Here is a 22,021-nt window from a genome sequence, read left to right on the forward strand (position 1 = left end):
AAACGAGTACGCTCGCGTTCGACCGCCGCGCGAGTAGCTTCAACTCCTAACGAAACAATCGTAGTACGTCTACTATATACACGTGTAAATTAGGATTCGTTTGCTCTCTCAACATCTGAAAGAGCGGTTAATCGCGCTGCAACGAAACATTCATGCGTACCATGTAAACTAGGATTCGTTCGCTCTCTCAATATTTGAAAGAGCGGTCAATCGCGCTGCCGGTTATTCGTCCAGCTCGCTCATTAGCTATGAAAAGCTATCGAGTTACTTCGAACGCATAGCTTAAAACTTTGCCATTGCGTAACGAATATTCCCGGCTCAAACGAATCGTTGATATTGTGCAAATTAGGAGTCGTGTGTACTCTCATACTTCGACGGCGTAGTTGTTCGCGCTCGATAATATTCGACTCGTTCACTCATTGGCTAAACGCATAGCGTTCAAGATCTCGCCGATTCGTACGAAGGTTGCAGGCTCGTTACCGCCGCTTCACGCGCTTTAGATTATTTCGTCAGCATTTTGAAAACTACGGTAAATATTTTCCTTTTAAATAATTATAATCGCGTGGAAATGACCTTACGCGAAAGTAGGCTTTTCGCTAGAGATAATTCCGCAAAGATAAAAACTGATGGAGCAACCTTAGCTACGCGCTGGCCCGCGCTCATCACCGAACTTAGTTGCCGTCGTAACGTAGATTCCACGTTCCGGTTTGTAATTCGTTTCGAAACTTTTTGACACAATTTACCTTTTAGACTTTTACGCATCCGCGAGTACGGTTTTGTTTCATCACGACCGAAGACGATCGCTCGAGTTTACATTACGAGAATGCATATTTTGCGGCGAAAGGCCGAGTCGAGTTTCGTTTAGTTATTTATTTTAGCTTTTAGGTAAACTCGTAACGCCGACATACGAGTTGCGCAATTAAAAGGAAATCTTAACGCGAGTTTCTTGAGCTATTACGCCGCGCAAAATGAAAACGAATCGAAATTATATCCTCTTTAAAATACACGGGTAGCAGCGGCGCATGGCTGGTGAAGATGAGGAGATTGAAGCTAGCCGGATAGCATCAAGTACTAATAATATTCATATTATCCAGTTTCGGCTAAAACCTTTGAATGGAAATGATTTTTTATTTTATATCAAAAGATAGAGCGAATTAAAAGACTTTTAAATGGAAATGATTTTTTATTTTATATCAAAAGATAGAGCGAATTAAAAGACTTTTAAATGGAAATGATTTTTTATTTTATATCAAAAGATAGAGCGAATTAAAAGACTTTTAAATGGAAATGATTTTTTGTTTTAAATCAAGAGATAGAGCGAATTAAAAGACTTTTAAATGGAAATGATTTTTTATTTTACATCAAGAGATAGAGCGAATTAAAAGACTTTCAAGCGGAAATGATTTTTTATTTTACATCAAGAGATAGAGCGAATTAAAAGACTTTCAAGCGGAAATGATTTTTTATTCTATATCAAGAGATAGAGTGAATTAAAGAAGCTTGAAAATTCTAAATTAGTATAATTTTGATAAAAACTAAAGGTCTACAGCACCCGGTATTCCCAGGCGGTCACCCATCCAAGTACTAACCGGGCTCGACGTTGCTTAGCTTCAGTGATCGGACGAGAACTGGCGTTTTCAACGTGATATGGCCGTAGACATTTAGTAAGCTTCAACAGACGCTAATGAGAAACGTGGCAATAATCAGCGAACGCCCATTGGACAATATAGTCACGGCTTGGTGAGCATTATTATAACTCTGCGTTAATAGCGTGTCTCGAAGAGCGCATCAGTGTCTACGGCCATATCACGTTGAAAACGCCAGTTCTCGTCCGATCACTGAAGCTAAGCAACGTCGAGCCCGGTTAGTACTTGGATGGGTGACCGCCTGGGAATACCGGGTGCTGTAGACTTTTTATTTATTTTTACATCTTGCTATCTTCATCGCGATCTTCGCGCTATCTTCATCTACATGTACATGTACATGTACATGTTCATGAGCATGAACATGTACTACGTATGCGTTATATATATATACATATACTATGTACTATGTACTATGTACTATGTACTACGTACGTGTAGTGTGTAACAGTATATATAACTTTGCTGCTGCATTTCCGCGTCAAAACCCTTCTGGCAAGCGTGATCAATTAAAGCGCGACACTTTTTGTAGTCGAAGGATGTACTCTACTCGTGTATAACGAAAACTGTTGCAGCGTCCGATCTCAACATAAAAATAACATATTCTCACTTTTAATCCGAAGAAATCTCTTTTAAAGGAAGTTTGTTACTTTTTCTCGGCATAAAGTGACGCGCTATCGTAGATCTTATTAGTTTACCGGCTATCTAATGTCTACGCGTGTAAAGACAGGTGAGTAGTAAGCGCCGTTCTTTGGCTTGTTCTTCTCATCTACGAGTTCGAAAGAAAACAGCCCTACATAGAAAGCTTTTACTTACGCGAACAGGTGTGTTAAAAAGATGTTCACGTCGAACCAAATAAAGCGATGCTTTAGAAATGGTGTAATAGCCTCCAAACGAGTACGCTCGCGTTCGACCGCCGCGCGAGTAGCTTCAACTCCTAACGAAACAATCGTAGTACGTCTACTATATACACGTGTAAATTAGGATTCGTTTGCTCTCTCAACATCTGAAAGAGCGGTTAATCGCGCTGCAACGAAACATTCATGCGTACCATGTAAACTAGGATTCGTTCGCTCTCTCAATATTTGAAAGAGCGGTCAATCGCGCTGCCGGTTATTCGTCCAGCTCGCTCATTAGCTATGAAAAGCTATCGAGTTACTTCGAACGCATAGCTTAAAACTTTGCCATTGCGTAACGAATATTCCCGGCTCAAACGAATCGTTGATATTGTGCAAATTAGGAGTCGTGTGTACTCTCATACTTCGACGGCGTAGTTGTTCGCGCTCGATAATATTCGACTCGTTCACTCATTGGCTAAACGCATAGCGTTCAAGATCTCGCCGATTCGTACGAAGGTTGCAGGCTCGTTACCGCCGCTTCACGCGCTTTAGATTATTTCGTCAGCATTTTGAAAACTACGGTAAATATTTTCCTTTTAAATAATTATAATCGCGTGGAAATGACCTTACGCGAAAGTAGGCTTTTCGCTAGAGATAATTCCGCAAAGATAAAAACTGATGGAGCAACCTTAGCTACGCGCTGGCCCGCGCTCATCACCGAACTTAGTTGCCGTCGTAACGTAGATTCCACGTTCCGGTTTGTAATTCGTTTCGAAACTTTTTGACACAATTTACCTTTTAGACTTTTACGCATCCGCGAGTACGGTTTTGTTTCATCACGACCGAAGACGATCGCTCGAGTTTACATTACGAGAATGCGTATTTTGCGGCGAAAGGCCGAGTCGAGTTTCGTTTAGTTATTTATTTTAGCTTTTAGGTAAACTCGTAACGCCGACATACGAGTTGCGCAATTAAAAGGAAATCTTAACGCGAGTTTTTTGAGCTATTACGCCGCGCAAAATGAAAACGAATCGAAATTATATCCTCTTTAAAATACACGGGTAGCAGCGGCGCATGGCTGGTGAAGATGAGGAGATTGAAGCTAGCCGGATAGCATCAAGTACTAATAATATTCATATTATCCAGTTTCGGCTAAAACCTTTGAATGGAAATGATTTTTTATTTTATATCAAAAGATAGAGCGAATTAAAAGACTTTTAAATGGAAATGATTTTTTATTTTATATCAAAAGATAGAGCGAATTAAAAGACTTTTAAATGGAAATGATTTTTTATTTTATATCAAAAGATAGAGCGAATTAAAAGACTTTTAAATGGAAATGATTTTTTGTTTTAAATCAAGAGATAGAGCGAATTAAAAGACTTTTAAATGGAAATGATTTTTTATTTTACATCAAGAGATAGAGCGAATTAAAAGACTTTCAAGCGGAAATGATTTTTTATTTTACATCAAGAGATAGAGCGAATTAAAAGACTTTCAAGCGGAAATGATTTTTTATTCTATATCAAGAGATAGAGTGAATTAAAGAAGCTTGAAAATTCTAAATTAGTATAATTTTGATAAAAACTAAAGGTCTACAGCACCCGGTATTCCCAGGCGGTCACCCATCCAAGTACTAACCGGGCTCGACGTTGCTTAGCTTCAGTGATCGGACGAGAACTGGCGTTTTCAACGTGATATGGCCGTAGACATTTAGTAAGCTTCAACAGACGCTAATGAGAAACGTGGCAATAATCAGCGAACGCCCATTGGACAATATAGTCACGGCTTGGTGAGCATTATTATAACTCTGCGTTAATAGCGTGTCTCGAAGAGCGCATCAGTGTCTACGGCCATATCACGTTGAAAACGCCAGTTCTCGTCCGATCACTGAAGCTAAGCAACGTCGAGCCCGGTTAGTACTTGGATGGGTGACCGCCTGGGAATACCGGGTGCTGTAGACTTTTTATTTATTTTTACATCTTGCTATCTTCATCGCGATCTTCGCGCTATCTTCATCTACATGTACATGTACATGTACATGTTCATGAGCATGAACATGTACTACGTATGCGTTATATATATATACATATACTATGTACTATGTACTATGTACTATGTACTACGTACGTGTAGTGTGTAACAGTATATATAACTTTGCTGCTGCATTTCCGCGTCAAAACCCTTCTGGCAAGCGTGATCAATTAAAGCGCGACACTTTTTGTAGTCGAAGGATGTACTCTACTCGTGTATAACGAAAACTGTTGCAGCGTCCGATCTCAACATAAAAATAACATATTCTCACTTTTAATCCGAAGAAATCTCTTTTAAAGGAAGTTTGTTACTTTTTCTCGACATAAAGTGACGCGCTATCGTAGATCTTATTAGTTTACCGGCTATCTAATGTCTACGCGTGTAAAGACAGGTGAGTAGTAAGCGCCGTTCTTTGGCTTGTTCTTCTCATCTACGAGTTCGAAAGAAAACAGCCCTACATAGAAAGCTTTTACTTACGCGAACAGGTGTGTTAAAAAGATGTTCACGTCGAACCAAATAAAGCGATGCTTTAGAAATGGTGTAATAGCCTCCAAACGAGTACGCTCGCGTTCGACCGCCGCGCGAGTAGCTTCAACTCCTAACGAAACAATCGTAGTACGTCTACTATATACACGTGTAAATTAGGATTCGTTTGCTCTCTCAACATCTGAAAGAGCGGTTAATCGCGCTGCAACGAAACATTCATGCGTACCATGTAAACTAGGATTCGTTCGCTCTCTCAATATTTGAAAGAGCGGTCAATCGCGCTGCCGGTTATTCGTCCAGCTCGCTCATTAGCTATGAAAAGCTATCGAGTTACTTCGAACGCATAGCTTAAAACTTTGCCATTGCGTAACGAATATTCCCGGCTCAAACGAATCGTTGATATTGTGCAAATTAGGAGTCGTGTGTACTCTCATACTTCGACGGCGTAGTTGTTCGCGCTCGATAATATTCGACTCGTTCACTCATTGGCTAAACGCATAGCGTTCAAGATCTCGCCGATTCGTACGAAGGTTGCAGGCTCGTTACCGCCGCTTCACGCGCTTTAGATTATTTCGTCAGCATTTTGAAAACTACGGTAAATATTTTCCTTTTAAATAATTATAATCGCGTGGAAATGACCTTACGCGAAAGTAGGCTTTTCGCTAGAGATAATTCCGCAAAGATAAAAACTGATGGAGCAACCTTAGCTACGCGCTGGCCCGCGCTCATCACCGAACTTAGTTGCCGTCGTAACGTAGATTCCTCGTTCCGGTTTGTAATTCGTTTCGAAACTTTTTGACACAATTTACCTTTTAGACTTTTACGCATCCGCGAGTACGGTTTTGTTTCATCACGACCGAAGACGATCGCTCGAGTTTACATTACGAGAATGCGTATTTTGCGGCGAAAGGCCGAGTCGAGTTTCGTTTAGTTATTTATTTTAGCTTTTAGGTAAACTCGTAACGCCGACATACGAGTTGCGCAATTAAAAGGAAATCTTAACGCGAGTTTTTTGAGCTATTACGCCGCGCAAAATGAAAACGAATCGAAATTATATCCTCTTTAAAATACACGGGTAGCAGCGGCGCATGGCTGGTGAAGATGAGGAGATTGAAGCTAGCCGGATAGCATCAAGTACTAATAATATTCATATTATCCAGTTTCGGCTAAAACCTTTGAATGGAAATGATTTTTTATTTTATATCAAAAGATAGAGCGAATTAAAAGACTTTTAAATGGAAATGATTTTTTATTTTATATCAAAAGATAGAGCGAATTAAAAGACTTTTAAATGGAAATGATTTTTTATTTTATATCAAAAGATAGAGCGAATTAAAAGACTTTTAAATGGAAATGATTTTTTGTTTTAAATCAAGAGATAGAGCGAATTAAAAGACTTTTAAATGGAAATGATTTTTTATTTTACATCAAGAGATAGAGCGAATTAAAAGACTTTCAAGCGGAAATGATTTTTTATTTTACATCAAGAGATAGAGCGAATTAAAAGACTTTCAAGCGGAAATGATTTTTTATTCTATATCAAGAGATAGAGTGAATTAAAGAAGCTTGAAAATTCTAAATTAGTATAATTTTGATAAAAACTAAAGGTCTACAGCACCCGGTATTCCCAGGCGGTCACCCATCCAAGTACTAACCGGGCTCGACGTTGCTTAGCTTCAGTGATCGGACGAGAACTGGCGTTTTCAACGTGATATGGCCGTAGACATTTAGTAAGCTTCAACAGACGCTAATGAGAAACGTGGCAATAATCAGCGAACGCCCATTGGACAATATAGTCACGGCTTGGTGAGCATTATTATAACTCTGCGTTAATAGCGTGTCTCGAAGAGCGCATCAGTGTCTACGGCCATATCACGTTGAAAACGCCAGTTCTCGTCCGATCACTGAAGCTAAGCAACGTCGAGCCCGGTTAGTACTTGGATGGGTGACCGCCTGGGAATACCGGGTGCTGTAGACTTTTTATTTATTTTTACATCTTGCTATCTTCATCGCGATCTTCGCGCTATCTTCATCTACATGTACATGTACATGTACATGTTCATGAGCATGAACATGTACTACGTATGCGTTATATATATATACATATACTATGTACTATGTACTATGTACTATGTACTACGTACGTGTAGTGTGTAACAGTATATATAACTTTGCTGCTGCATTTCCGCGTCAAAACCCTTCTGGCAAGCGTGATCAATTAAAGCGCGACACTTTTTGTAGTCGAAGGATGTACTCTACTCGTGTATAACGAAAACTGTTGCAGCGTCCGATCTCAACATAAAAATAACATATTCTCACTTTTAATCCGAAGAAATCTCTTTTAAAGGAAGTTTGTTACTTTTTCTCGACATAAAGTGACGCGCTATCGTAGATCTTATTAGTTTACCGGCTATCTAATGTCTACGCGTGTAAAGACAGGTGAGTAGTAAGCGCCGTTCTTTGGCTTGTTCTTCTCATCTACGAGTTCGAAAGAAAACAGCCCTACATAGAAAGCTTTTACTTACGCGAACAGGTGTGTTAAAAAGATGTTCACGTCGAACCAAATAAAGCGATGCTTTAGAAATGGTGTAATAGCCTCCAAACGAGTACGCTCGCGTTCGACCGCCGCGCGAGTAGCTTCAACTCCTAACGAAACAATCGTAGTACGTCTACTATATACACGTGTAAATTAGGATTCGTTTGCTCTCTCAACATCTGAAAGAGCGGTTAATCGCGCTGCAACGAAACATTCATGCGTACCATGTAAACTAGGATTCGTTCGCTCTCTCAATATTTGAAAGAGCGGTCAATCGCGCTGCCGGTTATTCGTCCAGCTCGCTCATTAGCTATGAAAAGCTATCGAGTTACTTCGAACGCATAGCTTAAAACTTTGCCATTGCGTAACGAATATTCCCGGCTCAAACGAATCGTTGATATTGTGCAAATTAGGAGTCGTGTGTACTCTCATACTTCGACGGCGTAGTTGTTCGCGCTCGATAATATTCGACTCGTTCACTCATTGGCTAAACGCATAGCGTTCAAGATCTCGCCGATTCGTACGAAGGTTGCAGGCTCGTTACCGCCGCTTCACGCGCTTTAGATTATTTCGTCAGCATTTTGAAAACTACGGTAAATATTTTCCTTTTAAATAATTATAATCGCGTGGAAATGACCTTACGCGAAAGTAGGCTTTTCGCTAGAGATAATTCCGCAAAGATAAAAACTGATGGAGCAACCTTAGCTACGCGCTGGCCCGCGCTCATCACCGAACTTAGTTGCCGTCGTAACGTAGATTCCACGTTCCGGTTTGTAATTCGTTTCGAAACTTTTTGACACAATTTACCTTTTAGACTTTTACGCATCCGCGAGTACGGTTTTGTTTCATCACGACCGAAGACGATCGCTCGAGTTTACATTACGAGAATGCGTATTTTGCGGCGAAAGGCCGAGTCGAGTTTCGTTTAGTTATTTATTTTAGCTTTTAGGTAAACTCGTAACGCCGACATACGAGTTGCGCAATTAAAAGGAAATCTTAACGCGAGTTTCTTGAGCTATTACGCCGCGCAAAATGAAAACGAATCGAAATTATATCCTCTTTAAAATACACGGGTAGCAGCGGCGCATGGCTGGTGAAGATGAGGAGATTGAAGCTAGCCGGATAGCATCAAGTACTAATAATATTCATATTATCCAGTTTCGGCTAAAACCTTTGAATGGAAATGATTTTTTATTTTATATCAAAAGATAGAGCGAATTAAAAGACTTTTAAATGGAAATGATTTTTTATTTTATATCAAAAGATAGAGCGAATTAAAAGACTTTTAAATGGAAATGATTTTTTATTTTATATCAAAAGATAGAGCGAATTAAAAGACTTTTAAATGGAAATGATTTTTTGTTTTAAATCAAGAGATAGAGCGAATTAAAAGACTTTTAAATGGAAATGATTTTTTATTTTACATCAAGAGATAGAGCGAATTAAAAGACTTTCAAGCGGAAATGATTTTTTATTTTACATCAAGAGATAGAGCGAATTAAAAGACTTTCAAGCGGAAATGATTTTTTATTCTATATCAAGAGATAGAGTGAATTAAAGAAGCTTGAAAATTCTAAATTAGTATAATTTTGATAAAAACTAAAGGTCTACAGCACCCGGTATTCCCAGGCGGTCACCCATCCAAGTACTAACCGGGCTCGACGTTGCTTAGCTTCAGTGATCGGACGAGAACTGGCGTTTTCAACGTGATATGGCCGTAGACATTTAGTAAGCTTCAACAGACGCTAAATGAGAAACGTGGCAATAATCAGCGAACGCCCATTGGACAATATAGTCACGGCTTGGTGAGCATTATTATAACTCTGCGTTAATAGCGTGTCTCGAAGAGCGCATCAGTGTCTACGGCCATATCACGTTGAAAACGCCAGTTCTCGTCCGATCACTGAAGCTAAGCAACGTCGAGCCCGGTTAGTACTTGGATGGGTGACCGCCTGGGAATACCGGGTGCTGTAGACTTTTTATTTATTTTTACATCTTGCTATCTTCATCGCGATCTTCGCGCTATCTTCATCTACATGTACATGTACATGTACATGTTCATGTACATGAACATGTACTACGTATGCGTTATATATATATACATATACTATGTACTATGTACTATGTACTATGTACTACGTACGTGTAGTGTGTAACAGTATATATAACTTTGCTGCTGCATTTCCGCGTCAAAACCCTTCTGGCAAGCGTGATCAATTAAAGCGCGACACTTTTTGTAGTCGAAGGATGTACTCTACTCGTGTATAACGAAAACTGTTGCAGCGTCCGATCTCAACATAAAAATAACATATTCTCACTTTTAATCCGAAGAAATCTCTTTTAAAGGAAGTTTGTTACTTTTTCTCGACATAAAGTGACGCGCTATCGTAGATCTTATTAGTTTACCGGCTATCTAATGTCTACGCGTGTAAAGACAGGTGAGTAGTAAGCGCCGTTCTTTGGCTTGTTCTTCTCATCTACGAGTTCGAAAGAAAACAGCCCTACATAGAAAGCTTTTACTTACGCGAACAGGTGTGTTAAAAAGATGTTCACGTCGAACCAAATAAAGCGATGCTTTAGAAATGGTGTAATAGCCTCCAAACGAGTACGCTCGCGTTCGACCGCCGCACGAGTAGCTTCAACTCCTAACGAAACAATCGTAGTACGTCTACTATATACACGTGTAAATTAGGATTCGTTTGCTCTCTCAACATCTGAAAGAGCGGTTAATCGCGCTGCAACGAAACATTCATGCGTACCATGTAAACTAGGATTCGTTCGCTCTCTCAATATTTGAAAGAGCGGTCAATCGCGCTGCCGGTTATTCGTCCAGCTCGCTCATTAGCTATGAAAAGCTATCGAGTTACTTCGAACGCATAGCTTAAAACTTTGCCATTGCGTAACGAATATTCCCGGCTCAAACGAATCGTTGATATTGTGCAAATTAGGAGTCGTGTGTACTCTCATACTTCGACGGCGTGGTTGTTCGCGCTCGATAATATTCGACTCGTTCACTCATTGGCTAAACGCATAGCGTTCAAGATCTCGCCGATTCGTACGAAGGTTGCAGGCTCGTTACCGCCGCTTCACGCGCTTTAGATTATTTCGTCAGCATTTTGAAAACTACGGTAAATATTTTCCTTTTAAATAATTATAATCGCGTGGAAATGACCTTACGCGAAAGTAGGCTTTTCGCTAGAGATAATTCCGCAAAGATAAAAACTGATGGAGCAACCTTAGCTACGCGCTGGCCCGCGCTCATCACCGAACTTAGTTGCCGTCGTAACGTAGATTCCACGTTCCGGTTTGTAATTCGTTTCGAAACTTTTTGACACAATTTACCTTTTAGACTTTTACGCATCCGCGAGTACGGTTTTGTTTCATCACGATCGAAGACGATCGCTCGAGTTTACATTACGAGAATGCGTATTTTGCGGCGAAAGGCCGAGTCGAGTTTCGTTTAGTTATTTATTTTAGCTTTTAGGTAAACTCGTAACGCCGACATACGAGTTGCGCAATTAAAAGGAAATCTTAACGCGAGTTTCTTGAGCTATTACGCCGCGCAAAATGAAAACGAATCGAAATTATATCCTCTTTAAAATACACGGGTAGCAGCGGCGCATGGCTGGTGAAGATGAGGAGATTGAAGCTAGCCGGATAGCATCAAGTACTAATAATATTCATATTATCCAGTTTCGGCTAAAACCTTTGAATGGAAATGATTTTTTATTTTATATCAAAAGATAGAGCGAATTAAAAGACTTTTAAATGGAAATGATTTTTTATTTTATATCAAAAGATAGAGCGAATTAAAAGACTTTTAAATGGAAATGATTTTTTGTTTTAAATCAAGAGATAGAGCGAATTAAAAGACTTTTAAATGGAAATGATTTTTTATTTTACATCAAGAGATAGAGCGAATTAAAAGACTTTCAAGCGGAAATGATTTTTTATTTTACATCAAGAGATAGAGCGAATTAAAAGACTTTCAAGCGGAAATGATTTTTTATTCTATATCAAGAGATAGAGTGAATTAAAGAAGCTTGAAAATTCTAAATTAGTATAATTTTGATAAAAACTAAAGGTCTACAGCACCCGGTATTCCCAGGCGGTCACCCATCCAAGTACTAACCGGGCTCGACGTTGCTTAGCTTCAGTGATCGGACGAGAACTGGCGTTTTCAACGTGATATGGCCGTAGACATTTAGTAAGCTTCAACAGACACTAAATGAGAAACGTGGCAATAATCAGCGAACGCCCATTGGACAATATAGTCACGGCTTGGTGAGCATTATTATAACTCTGCGTTAATAGCGTGTCTCGAAGAGCGCATCAGTGTCTACGGCCATATCACGTTGAAAACGCCAGTTCTCGTCCGATCACTGAAGCTAAGCAACGTCGAGCCCGGTTAGTACTTGGATGGGTGACCGCCTGGGAATACCGGGTGCTGTAGACTTTTTATTTATTTTTACATCTTGCTATCTTCATCGCGATCTTCGCGCTATCTTCATCTACATGTACATGTACATGTTCATGTACATGAACATGTACTACGTATGCGTTATATATATATACATATACTATGTACTATGTACTATGTACTATGTACTATGTACTACGTACGTGTAGTGTGTAACAGTATATATAACTTTGCTGCTGCATTTCCGCGTCAAAACCCTTCTGGCAAGCGTGATAAATTAAAGCGCGACACTTTTTGTAGTCGAAGGATGTACTCTACTCGTGTATAACGAAAACTGTTGCAGCGTCCGATCTCAACATAAAAATAACATATTCTCACTTTTAATCCGAAGAAATCTCTTTTAAAGGAAGTTTGTTACTTTTTCTCGACATAAAGTGACGCGCTATCGTAGATCTTATTAGTTTACCGGCTATCTAATGTCTACGCGTGTAAAGACAGGTGAGTAGTAAGCGCCGTTCTTTGGCTTGTTCTTCTCATCTACGAGTTCGAAAGAAAACAGCCCTACATAGAAAGCTTTTACTTACGCGAACAGGTGTGTTAAAAAGATGTTCACGTCGAACCAAATAAAGCGATGCTTTAGAAATGGTGTAATAGCCTCCAAACGAGTACGCTCGCGTTCGACCGCCGCGCGAGTAGCTTCAACTCCTAACGAAACAATCGTAGTACGTCTACTATATACACGTGTAAATTAGGATTCGTTTGCTCTCTCAACATCTGAAAGAGCGGTTAATCGCGCTGCAACGAAACATTCATGCGTACCATGTAAACTAGGATTCGTTCGCTCTCTCAATATTTGAAAGAGCGGTCAATCGCGCTGCCGGTTATTCGTCCAGCTCGCTCATTAGCTATGAAAAGCTATCGAGTTACTTCGAACGCATAGCTTAAAACTTTGCCATTGCGTAACGAATATTCCCGGCTCAAACGAATCGTTGATATTGTGCAAATTAGGAGTCGTGTGTACTCTCATACTTCGACGGCGTAGTTGTTCGCGCTCGATAATATTCGACTCGTTCACTCATTGGCTAAACGCATAGCGTTCAAGATCTCGCCGATTCGTACGAAGGTTGCAGGCTCGTTACCGCCGCTTCACGCGCTTTAGATTATTTCGTCAGCATTTTGAAAACTACGGTAAATATTTTCCTTTTAAATAATTATAATCGCGTGGAAATGACCTTACGCGAAAGTAGGCTTTTCGCTAGAGATAATTCCGCAAAGATAAAAACTGATGGAGCAACCTTAGCTACGCGCTGGCCCGCGCTCATCACCGAACTTAGTTGCCGTCGTAACGTAGATTCCACGTTCCGGTTTGTAATTCGTTTCGAAACTTTTTGACACAATTTACCTTTTAGACTTTTACGCATCCGCGAGTACGGTTTTGTTTCATCACGACCGAAGACGATCGCTCGAGTTTACATTACGAGAATGCGTATTTTGCGGCGAAAGGCCGAGTCGAGTTTCGTTTAGTTATTTATTTTAGCTTTTAGGTAAACTCGTAACGCCGACATACGAGTTGCGCAATTAAAAGGAAATCTTAACGCGAGTTTCTTGAGCTATTACGCCGCGCAAAATGAAAACGAATCGAAATTATATCCTCTTTAAAATACACGGGTAGCAGCGGCGCATGGCTGGTGAAGATGAGGAGATTGAAGCTAGCCGGATAGCATCAAGTACTAATAATATTCATATTATCCAGTTTCGGCTAAAACCTTTGAATGGAAATGATTTTTTATTTTATATCAAAAGATAGAGCGAATTAAAAGACTTTTAAATGGAAATGATTTTTTATTTTATATCAAAAGATAGAGCGAATTAAAAGACTTTTAAATGGAAATGATTTTTTGTTTTAAATCAAGAGATAGAGCGAATTAAAAGACTTTTAAATGGAAATGATTTTTTATTTTACATCAAGAGATAGAGCGAATTAAAAGACTTTCAAGCGGAAATGATTTTTTATTTTACATCAAGAGATAGAGCGAATTAAAAGACTTTCAAGCGGAAATGATTTTTTATTCTATATCAAGAGATAGAGTGAATTAAAGAAGCTTGAAAATTCTAAATTAGTATAATTTTGATAAAAACTAAAGGTCTACAGCACCCGGTATTCCCAGGCGGTCACCCATCCAAGTACTAACCGGGCTCGACGTTGCTTAGCTTCAGTGATCGGACGAGAACTGGCGTTTTCAACGTGATATGGCCGTAGACATTTAGTAAGCTTCAACAGACGCTAATGAGAAACGTGGCAATAATCAGCGAACGCCCATTGGACAATATAGTCACGGCTTGGTGAGCATTATTATAACTCTGCGTTAATAGCGTGTCTCGAAGAGCGCATCAGTGTCTACGGCCATATCACGTTGAAAACGCCAGTTCTCGTCCGATCACTGAAGCTAAGCAACGTCGAGCCCGGTTAGTACTTGGATGGGTGACCGCCTGGGAATACCGGGTGCTGTAGACTTTTTATTTATTTTTACATCTTGCTATCTTCATCGCGATCTTCGCGCTATCTTCATCTACATGTACATGTACATGTTCATGAGCATGAACATGTACTACGTATGCGTTATATATATATACATATACTATGTACTATGTACTATGTACTATGTACTACGTACGTGTAGTGTGTAACAGTATATATAACTTTGCTGCTGCATTTCCGCGTCAAAACCCTTCTGGCAAGCGTGATCAATTAAAGCGCGACACTTTTTGTAGTCGAAGGATGTACTCTACTCGTGTATAACGAAAACTGTTGCAGCGTCCGATCTCAACATAAAAATAACATATTCTCACTTTTAATCCGAAGAAATCTCTTTTAAAGGAAGTTTGTTACTTTTTCTCGACATAAAGTGACGCGCTATCGTAGATCTTATTAGTTTACCGGCTATCTAATGTCTACGCGTGTAAAGACAGGTGAGTAGTAAGCGCCGTTCTTTGGCTTGTTCTTCTCATCTACGAGTTCGAAAGAAAACAGCCCTACATAGAAAGCTTTTACTTACGCGAACAGGTGTGTTAAAAAGATGTTCACGTCGAACCAAATAAAGCGATGCTTTAGAAATGGTGTAATAGCCTCCAAACGAGTACGCTCGCGTTCGACCGCCGCGCGAGTAGCTTCAACTCCTAACGAAACAATCGTAGTACGTCTACTATATACACGTGTAAATTAGGATTCGTTTGCTCTCTCAACATCTGAAAGAGCGGTTAATCGCGCTGCAACGAAACATTCATGCGTACCATGTAAACTAGGATTCGTTCGCTCTCTCAATATTTGAAAGAGCGGTCAATCGCGCTGCCGGTTATTCGTCCAGCTCGCTCATTAGCTATGAAAAGCTATCGAGTTACTTCGAACGCATAGCTTAAAACTTTGCCATTGCGTAACGAATATTCCCGGCTCAAACGAATCGTTGATATTGTGCAAATTAGGAGTCGTGTGTACTCTCATACTTCGACGGCGTAGTTGTTCGCGCTCGATAATATTCGACTCGTTCACTCATTGGCTAAACGCATAGCGTTCAAGATCTCGCCGATTCGTACGAAGGTTGCAGGCTCGTTACCGCCGCTTCACGCGCTTTAGATTATTTCGTCAGCATTTTGAAAACTACGGTAAATATTTTCCTTTTAAATAATTATAATCGCGTGGAAATGACCTTACGCGAAAGTAGGCTTTTCGCTAGAGATAATTCCGCAAAGATAAAAACTGATGGAGCAACCTTAGCTACGCGCTGGCCCGCGCTCATCACCAAACTTAGTTGCCGTCGTAACGTAGATTCCACGTTCCGGTTTGTAATTCGTTTCGAAACTTTTTGACACAATTTACCTTTTAGACTTTTACGCATCCGCGAGTACGGTTTTGTTTCATCACGACCGAAGACGATCGCTCGAGTTTACATTACGAGAATGCGTATTTTGCGGCGAAAGGCCGAGTCGAGTTTCGTTTAGTTATTTATTTTAGCTTTTAGGTAAACTCGTAACGCCGACATACGAGTTGCGCAATTAAAAGGAAATCTTAACGCGAGTTTCTTGAGCTATTACGCCGCGCAAAATGAAAACGAATCGAAATTATATCCTCTTTAAAATACACGGGTAGCAGCGGCGCATGGCTGGTGAAGATGAGGAGATTGAAGCTAGCCGGATAGCATCAAGTACTAATAATATTCATATTATCCAGTTTCGGCTAAAACCTTTGAATGGAAATGATTTTTTATTTTATATCAAAAGATAGAGCGAATTAAAAGACTTTTAAATGGAAATGATTTTTTATTTTATATCAAAAGATAGAGCGAATTAAAAGACTTTTAAATGGAAATGATTTTTTGTTTTAAATCAAGAGATAGAGCGAATTAAAAGACTTTTAAATGGAAATGATTTTTTATTTTACATCAAGAGATAGAGCGAATTAAAAGACTTTCAAGCGGAAATGATTTTTTATTTTACATCAAGAGATAGAGCGAATTAAAAGACTTTCAAGCGGAAATGATTTTTTATTCTATATCAAGAGATAGAGTGAATTAAAGAAGCTTGAAAATTCTAAATTAGTATAATTTTGATAAAAACTAAAGGTCTACAGCACCCGGTATTCCCAGGCGGTCACCCATCCAAGTACTAACCGGGCTCGACGTTGCTTAGCTTCAGTGATCGGACGAGAACTGGCGTTTTCAACGTGATATGGCCGTAGACATTTAGTAAGCTTCAACAGACGCTAATGAGAAACGTGGCAATAATCAGCGAACGCCCATTGGACAATATAGTCACGGCTTGGTGAGCATTATTATAACTCTGCGTTAATAGCGTGTCTCGAAGAGCGCATCAGTGTCTACGGCCATATCACGTTGAAAACGCCAGTTCTCGTCCGATCACTGAAGCTAAGCAACGTCGAGCCCGGTTAGTACTTGGATGGGTGACCGCCTGGGAATACCGGGTGCTGTAGACTTTTTATTTATTTTTACATCTTGCTATCTTCATCGCGATCTTCGCGCTATCTTCATCTACATGTACATGTACATGTTCATGAGCATGAACATGTACTACGTATGCGTTATATATATATACATATACTATGTACTATGTACTATGTACTATGTACTACGTACGTGTAGTGTGTAACAGTATATATAACTTTGCTGCTGCATTTCCGCGTCAAAACCCTTCTGGCAAGCGTGATCAATTAAAGCGCGACACTTTTTGTAGTCGAAGGATGTACTCTACTCGTGTATAACGAAAACTGTTGCAGCGTCCGATCTCAACATAAAAATAACATATTCTCACTTTTAATCCGAAGAAATCTCTTTTAAAGGAAGTTTGTTACTTTTTCTCGACATAAAGTGACGCGCTATCGTAGATCTTATTAGTTTACCGGCTATCTAATGTCTACGCGTGTAAAGACAGGTGAGTAGTAAGCGCCGTTCTTTGGCTTGTTCTTCTCATCTACGAGTTCGAAAGAAAACAGCCCTACATAGAAAGCTTTTACTTACGCGAACAGGTGTGTTAAAAAGATGTTCACGTCGAACCAAATAAAGCGATGCTTTAGAAATGGTGTAATAGCCTCCAAACGAGTACGCTCGCGTTCGACCGCCGCGCGAGTAGCTTCAACTCCTAACGAAACAATCGTAGTACGTCTACTATATACACGTGTAAATTAGGATTCGTTTGCTCTCTCAACATCTGAAAGAGCGGTTAATCGCGCTGCAACGAAACATTCATGCGTACCATGTAAACTAGGATTCGTTCGCTCTCTCAATATTTGAAAGAGCGGTCAATCGCGCTGCCGGTTATTCGTCCAGCTCGCTCATTAGCTATGAAAAGCTATCGAGTTACTTCGAACGCATAGCTTAAAACTTTGCCATTGCGTAACGAATATTCCCGGCTCAAACGAATCGTTGATATTGTGCAAATTAGGAGTCGTGTGTACTCTCATACTTCGACGGCGTAGTTGTTCGCGCTCGATAATATTCGACTCGTTCACTCATTGGCTAAACGCATAGCGTTCAAGATCTCGCCGATTCGTACGAAGGTTGCAGGCTCGTTACCGCCGCTTCACGCGCTTTAGATTATTTCGTCAGCATTTTGAAAACTACGGTAAATATTTTCCTTTTAAATAATTATAATCGCGTGGAAATGACCTTACGCGAAAGTAGGCTTTTCGCTAGAGATAATTCCGCAAAGATAAAAACTGATGGAGCAACCTTAGCTACGCGCTGGCCCGCGCTCATCACCGAACTTAGTTGCCGTCGTAACGTAGATTCCACGTTCCGGTTTGTAATTCGTTTCGAAACTTTTTGACACAATTTACCTTTTAGACTTTTACGCATCCGCGAGTACGGTTTTGTTTCATCACGACCGAAGACGATCGCTCGAGTTTACATTACGAGAATGCGTATTTTGCGGCGAAAGGCCGAGTCGAGTTTCGTTTAGTTATTTATTTTAGCTTTTAGGTAAACTCGTAACGCCGACATACGAGTTGCGCAATTAAAAGGAAATCTTAACGCGAGTTTCTTGAGCTATTACGCCGCGCAAAATGAAAACGAATCGAAATTATATCCTCTTTAAAATACACGGGTAGCAGCGGCGCATGGCTGGTGAAGATGAGGAGATTGAAGCTAGCCGGATAGCATCAAGTACTAATAATATTCATATTATCCAGTTTCGGCTAAAACCTTTGAATGGAAATGATTTTTTATTTTATATCAAAAGATAGAGCGAATTAAAAGACTTTTAAATGGAAATGATTTTTTATTTTATATCAAAAGATAGAGCGAATTAAAAGACTTTTAAATGGAAATGATTTTTTATTTTATATCAAAAGATAGAGCGAATTAAAAGACTTTTAAATGGAAATGATTTTTTGTTTTAAATCAAGAGATAGAGCGAATTAAAAGACTTTTAAATGGAAATGATTTTTTATTTTACATCAAGAGATAGAGCGAATTAAAAGACTTTCAAGCGGAAATGATTTTTTATTTTACATCAAGAGATAGAGCGAATTAAAAGACTTTCAAGCGGAAATGATTTTTTATTCTATATCAAGAGATAGAGTGAATTAAAGAAGCTTGAAAATTCTAAATTAGTATAATTTTGATAAAAACTAAAGGTCTACAGCACCCGGTATTCCCAGGCGGTCACCCATCCAAGTACTAACCGGGCTCGACGTTGCTTAGCTTCAGTGATCGGACGAGAACTGGCGTTTTCAACGTGATATGGCCGTAGACATTTAGTAAGCTTCAACAGACGCTAATGAGAAACGTGGCAATAATCAGCGAACGCCCATTGGACAATATAGTCACGGCTTGGTGAGCATTATTATAACTCTGCGTTAATAGCGTGTCTCGAAGAGCGCATCAGTGTCTACGGCCATATCACGTTGAAAACGCCAGTTCTCGTCCGATCACTGAAGCTAAGCAACGTCGAGCCCGGTTAGTACTTGGATGGGTGACCGCCTGGGAATACCGGGTGCTGTAGACTTTTTATTTATTTTTACATCTTGCTATCTTCATCGCGATCTTCGCGCTATCTTCATCTACATGTACATGTACATGTACATGTTCATGAGCATGAACATGTACTACGTATGCGTTATATATATATACATATACTATGTACTATGTACTATGTACTACGTACGTGTAGTGTGTAACAGTATATATAACTTTGCTGCTGCATTTCCGCGTCAAAACCCTTCTGGCAAGCGTGATCAATTAAAGCGCGACACTTTTTGTAGTCGAAGGATGTACTCTACTCGTGTATAACGAAAACTGTTGCAGCGTCCGATCTCAACATAAAAATAACATATTCTCACTTTTAATCCGAAGAAATCTCTTTTAAAGGAAGTTTGTTACTTTTTCTCGACATAAAGTGACGCGCTATCGTAGATCTTATTAGTTTACCGGCTATCTAATGTCTACGCGTGTAAAGACAGGTGAGTAGTAAGCGCCGTTCTTTGGCTTGTTCTTCTCATCTACGAGTTCGAAAGAAAACAGCCCTACATAGAAAGCTTTTACTTACGCGAACAGGTGTGTTAAAAAGATGTTCACGTCGAACCAAATAAAGCGATGCTTTAGAAATGGTGTAATAGCCTCCAAACGAGTACGCTCGCGTTCGACCGCCGCGCGAGTAGCTTCAACTCCTAACGAAACAATCGTAGTACGTCTACTATATACACGTGTAAATTAGGATTCGTTTGCTCTCTCAACATCTGAAAGAGCGGTTAATCGCGCTGCAACGAAACATTCATGCGTACCATGTAAACTAGGATTCGTTCGCTCTCTCAATATTTGAAAGAGCGGTCAATCGCGCTGCCGGTTATTCGTCCAGCTCGCTCATTAGCTATGAAAAGCTATCGAGTTACTTCGAACGCATAGCTTAAAACTTTGCCATTGCGTAACGAATATTCCCGGCTCAAACGAATCGTTGATATTGTGCAAATTAGGAGTCGTGTGTACTCTCATACTTCGACGGCGTAGTTGTTCGCGCTCGATAATATTCGACTCGTTCACTCATTGGCTAAACGCATAGCGTTCAAGATCTCGCCGATTCGTACGAAGGTTGCAGGCTCGTTACCGCCGCTTCACGCGCTTTAGATTATTTCGTCAGCATTTTGAAAACTACGGTAAATATTTTCCTTTTAAATAATTATAATCGCGTGGAAATGACCTTACGCGAAAGTAGGCTTTTCGCTAGAGATAATTCCGCAAAGATAAAAACTGATGGAGCAACCTTAGCTACGCGCTGGCCCGCGCTCATCACCGAACTTAGTTGCCGTCGTAACGTAGATTCCACGTTCCGGTTTGTAATTCGTTTCGAAACTTTTTGACACAATTTACCTTTTAGACTTTTACGCATCCGCGAGTACGGTTTTGTTTCATCACGACCGAAGACGATCGCTCGAGTTTACATTACGAGAATGCGTATTTTGCGGCGAAAGGCCGAGTCGAGTTTCGTTTAGTTATTTATTTTAGCTTTTAGGTAAACTCGTAACGCCGACATACGAGTTGCGCAATTAAAAGGAAATCTTAACGCGAGTTTCTTGAGCTATTACGCCGCGCAAAATGAAAACGAATCGAAATTATATCCTCTTTAAAATACACGGGTAGCAGCGGCGCATGGCTGGTGAAGATGAGGAGATTGAAGCTAGCCGGATAGCATCAAGTACTAATAATATTCATATTATCCAGTTTCGGCTAAAACCTTTGAATGGAAATGATTTTTTATTTTATATCAAAAGATAGAGCGAATTAAAAGACTTTTAAATGGAAATGATTTTTTATTTTATATCAAAAGATAGAGCGAATTAAAAGACTTTTAAATGGAAATGATTTTTTATTTTATATCAAAAGATAGAGCGAATTAAAAGACTTTTAAATGGAAATGATTTTTTGTTTTAAATCAAGAGATAGAGCGAATTAAAAGACTTTTAAATGGAAATGATTTTTTATTTTACATCAAGAGATAGAGCGAATTAAAAGACTTTCAAGCGGAAATGATTTTTTATTTTACATCAAGAGATAGAGCGAATTAAAAGACTTTCAAGCGGAAATGATTTTTTATTCTATATCAAGAGATAGAGTGAATTAAAGAAGCTTGAAAATTCTAAATTAGTATAATTTTGATAAAAACTAAAGGTCTACAGCACCCGGTATTCCCAGGCGGTCACCCATCCAAGTACTAACCGGGCTCGACGTTGCTTAGCTTCAGTGATCGGACGAGAACTGGCGTTTTCAACGTGATATGGCCGTAGACATTTAGTAAGCTTCAACAGACGCTAATGAGAAACGTGGCAATAATCAGCGAACGCCCATTGGACAATATAGTCACGGCTTGGTGAGCATTATTATAACTCTGCGTTAATAGCGTGTCTCGAAGAGCGCATCAGTGTCTACGGCCATATCACGTTGAAAACGCCAGTTCTCGTCCGATCACTGAAGCTAAGCAACGTCGAGCCCGGTTAGTACTTGGATGGGTGACCGCCTGGGAATACCGGGTGCTGTAGACTTTTTATTTATTTTTACATCTT

The 22,021-nt window shown here is 39.8% G+C and overlaps 18 non-coding genes across 18 annotated transcripts; 9 read left to right on the forward strand and 9 right to left on the reverse strand.

Annotated features, from left to right (window-relative positions):
* Positions 1-1,540: 1,540 nt before the first annotated feature.
* On the reverse strand, positions 1,541-1,659 carry LOC137409384 (5S ribosomal RNA). The gene has a single exon (XR_010980607.1). It is a non-coding gene; the product is annotated as a 5S ribosomal RNA (ribosomal RNA).
* Positions 1,660-1,793: 134 nt separating this feature from the next.
* On the forward strand, positions 1,794-1,912 carry LOC137408926 (5S ribosomal RNA). Its single transcript, XR_010980177.1, has one exon. It is a non-coding gene; the product is annotated as a 5S ribosomal RNA (ribosomal RNA).
* A 2,162-nt stretch (positions 1,913-4,074) lies between these two features.
* LOC137409385 (5S ribosomal RNA) lies at positions 4,075-4,193 on the reverse strand. The gene has a single exon (XR_010980608.1). It is a non-coding gene; the product is annotated as a 5S ribosomal RNA (ribosomal RNA).
* Positions 4,194-4,327: 134 nt separating this feature from the next.
* Positions 4,328-4,446, forward strand: LOC137408927 (5S ribosomal RNA). The gene has a single exon (XR_010980178.1). It is a non-coding gene; the product is annotated as a 5S ribosomal RNA (ribosomal RNA).
* Positions 4,447-6,608: 2,162 nt separating this feature from the next.
* LOC137409386 (5S ribosomal RNA) lies at positions 6,609-6,727 on the reverse strand. Its single transcript, XR_010980609.1, has one exon. It is a non-coding gene; the product is annotated as a 5S ribosomal RNA (ribosomal RNA).
* A 134-nt stretch (positions 6,728-6,861) lies between these two features.
* Positions 6,862-6,980, forward strand: LOC137408928 (5S ribosomal RNA). Its single transcript, XR_010980179.1, has one exon. It is a non-coding gene; the product is annotated as a 5S ribosomal RNA (ribosomal RNA).
* Positions 6,981-9,142: 2,162 nt separating this feature from the next.
* Positions 9,143-9,261, reverse strand: LOC137409388 (5S ribosomal RNA). The gene has a single exon (XR_010980610.1). It is a non-coding gene; the product is annotated as a 5S ribosomal RNA (ribosomal RNA).
* Positions 9,262-9,396: 135 nt separating this feature from the next.
* LOC137408929 (5S ribosomal RNA) lies at positions 9,397-9,515 on the forward strand. Its single transcript, XR_010980180.1, has one exon. It is a non-coding gene; the product is annotated as a 5S ribosomal RNA (ribosomal RNA).
* A 2,106-nt stretch (positions 9,516-11,621) lies between these two features.
* Positions 11,622-11,740, reverse strand: LOC137409389 (5S ribosomal RNA). The gene has a single exon (XR_010980611.1). It is a non-coding gene; the product is annotated as a 5S ribosomal RNA (ribosomal RNA).
* A 135-nt stretch (positions 11,741-11,875) lies between these two features.
* LOC137408930 (5S ribosomal RNA) lies at positions 11,876-11,994 on the forward strand. The gene has a single exon (XR_010980181.1). It is a non-coding gene; the product is annotated as a 5S ribosomal RNA (ribosomal RNA).
* Positions 11,995-14,101: 2,107 nt separating this feature from the next.
* Positions 14,102-14,220, reverse strand: LOC137409390 (5S ribosomal RNA). The gene has a single exon (XR_010980612.1). It is a non-coding gene; the product is annotated as a 5S ribosomal RNA (ribosomal RNA).
* A 134-nt stretch (positions 14,221-14,354) lies between these two features.
* Positions 14,355-14,473, forward strand: LOC137408931 (5S ribosomal RNA). Its single transcript, XR_010980182.1, has one exon. It is a non-coding gene; the product is annotated as a 5S ribosomal RNA (ribosomal RNA).
* A 2,100-nt stretch (positions 14,474-16,573) lies between these two features.
* Positions 16,574-16,692, reverse strand: LOC137409392 (5S ribosomal RNA). The gene has a single exon (XR_010980614.1). It is a non-coding gene; the product is annotated as a 5S ribosomal RNA (ribosomal RNA).
* A 134-nt stretch (positions 16,693-16,826) lies between these two features.
* LOC137408932 (5S ribosomal RNA) lies at positions 16,827-16,945 on the forward strand. Its single transcript, XR_010980183.1, has one exon. It is a non-coding gene; the product is annotated as a 5S ribosomal RNA (ribosomal RNA).
* A 2,156-nt stretch (positions 16,946-19,101) lies between these two features.
* LOC137409393 (5S ribosomal RNA) lies at positions 19,102-19,220 on the reverse strand. Its single transcript, XR_010980615.1, has one exon. It is a non-coding gene; the product is annotated as a 5S ribosomal RNA (ribosomal RNA).
* A 134-nt stretch (positions 19,221-19,354) lies between these two features.
* On the forward strand, positions 19,355-19,473 carry LOC137408935 (5S ribosomal RNA). The gene has a single exon (XR_010980185.1). It is a non-coding gene; the product is annotated as a 5S ribosomal RNA (ribosomal RNA).
* Positions 19,474-21,628: 2,155 nt separating this feature from the next.
* On the reverse strand, positions 21,629-21,747 carry LOC137409394 (5S ribosomal RNA). Its single transcript, XR_010980616.1, has one exon. It is a non-coding gene; the product is annotated as a 5S ribosomal RNA (ribosomal RNA).
* A 134-nt stretch (positions 21,748-21,881) lies between these two features.
* On the forward strand, positions 21,882-22,000 carry LOC137408936 (5S ribosomal RNA). The gene has a single exon (XR_010980186.1). It is a non-coding gene; the product is annotated as a 5S ribosomal RNA (ribosomal RNA).
* Positions 22,001-22,021: the final 21 nt, after the last annotated feature.

Source organism: Watersipora subatra, chromosome 11 (assembly GCF_963576615.1).
Source record: "Watersipora subatra chromosome 11, tzWatSuba1.1, whole genome shotgun sequence".
In the NCBI taxonomy this organism is placed as follows: domain Eukaryota; kingdom Metazoa; phylum Bryozoa; class Gymnolaemata; order Cheilostomatida; family Watersiporidae; genus Watersipora; species Watersipora subatra.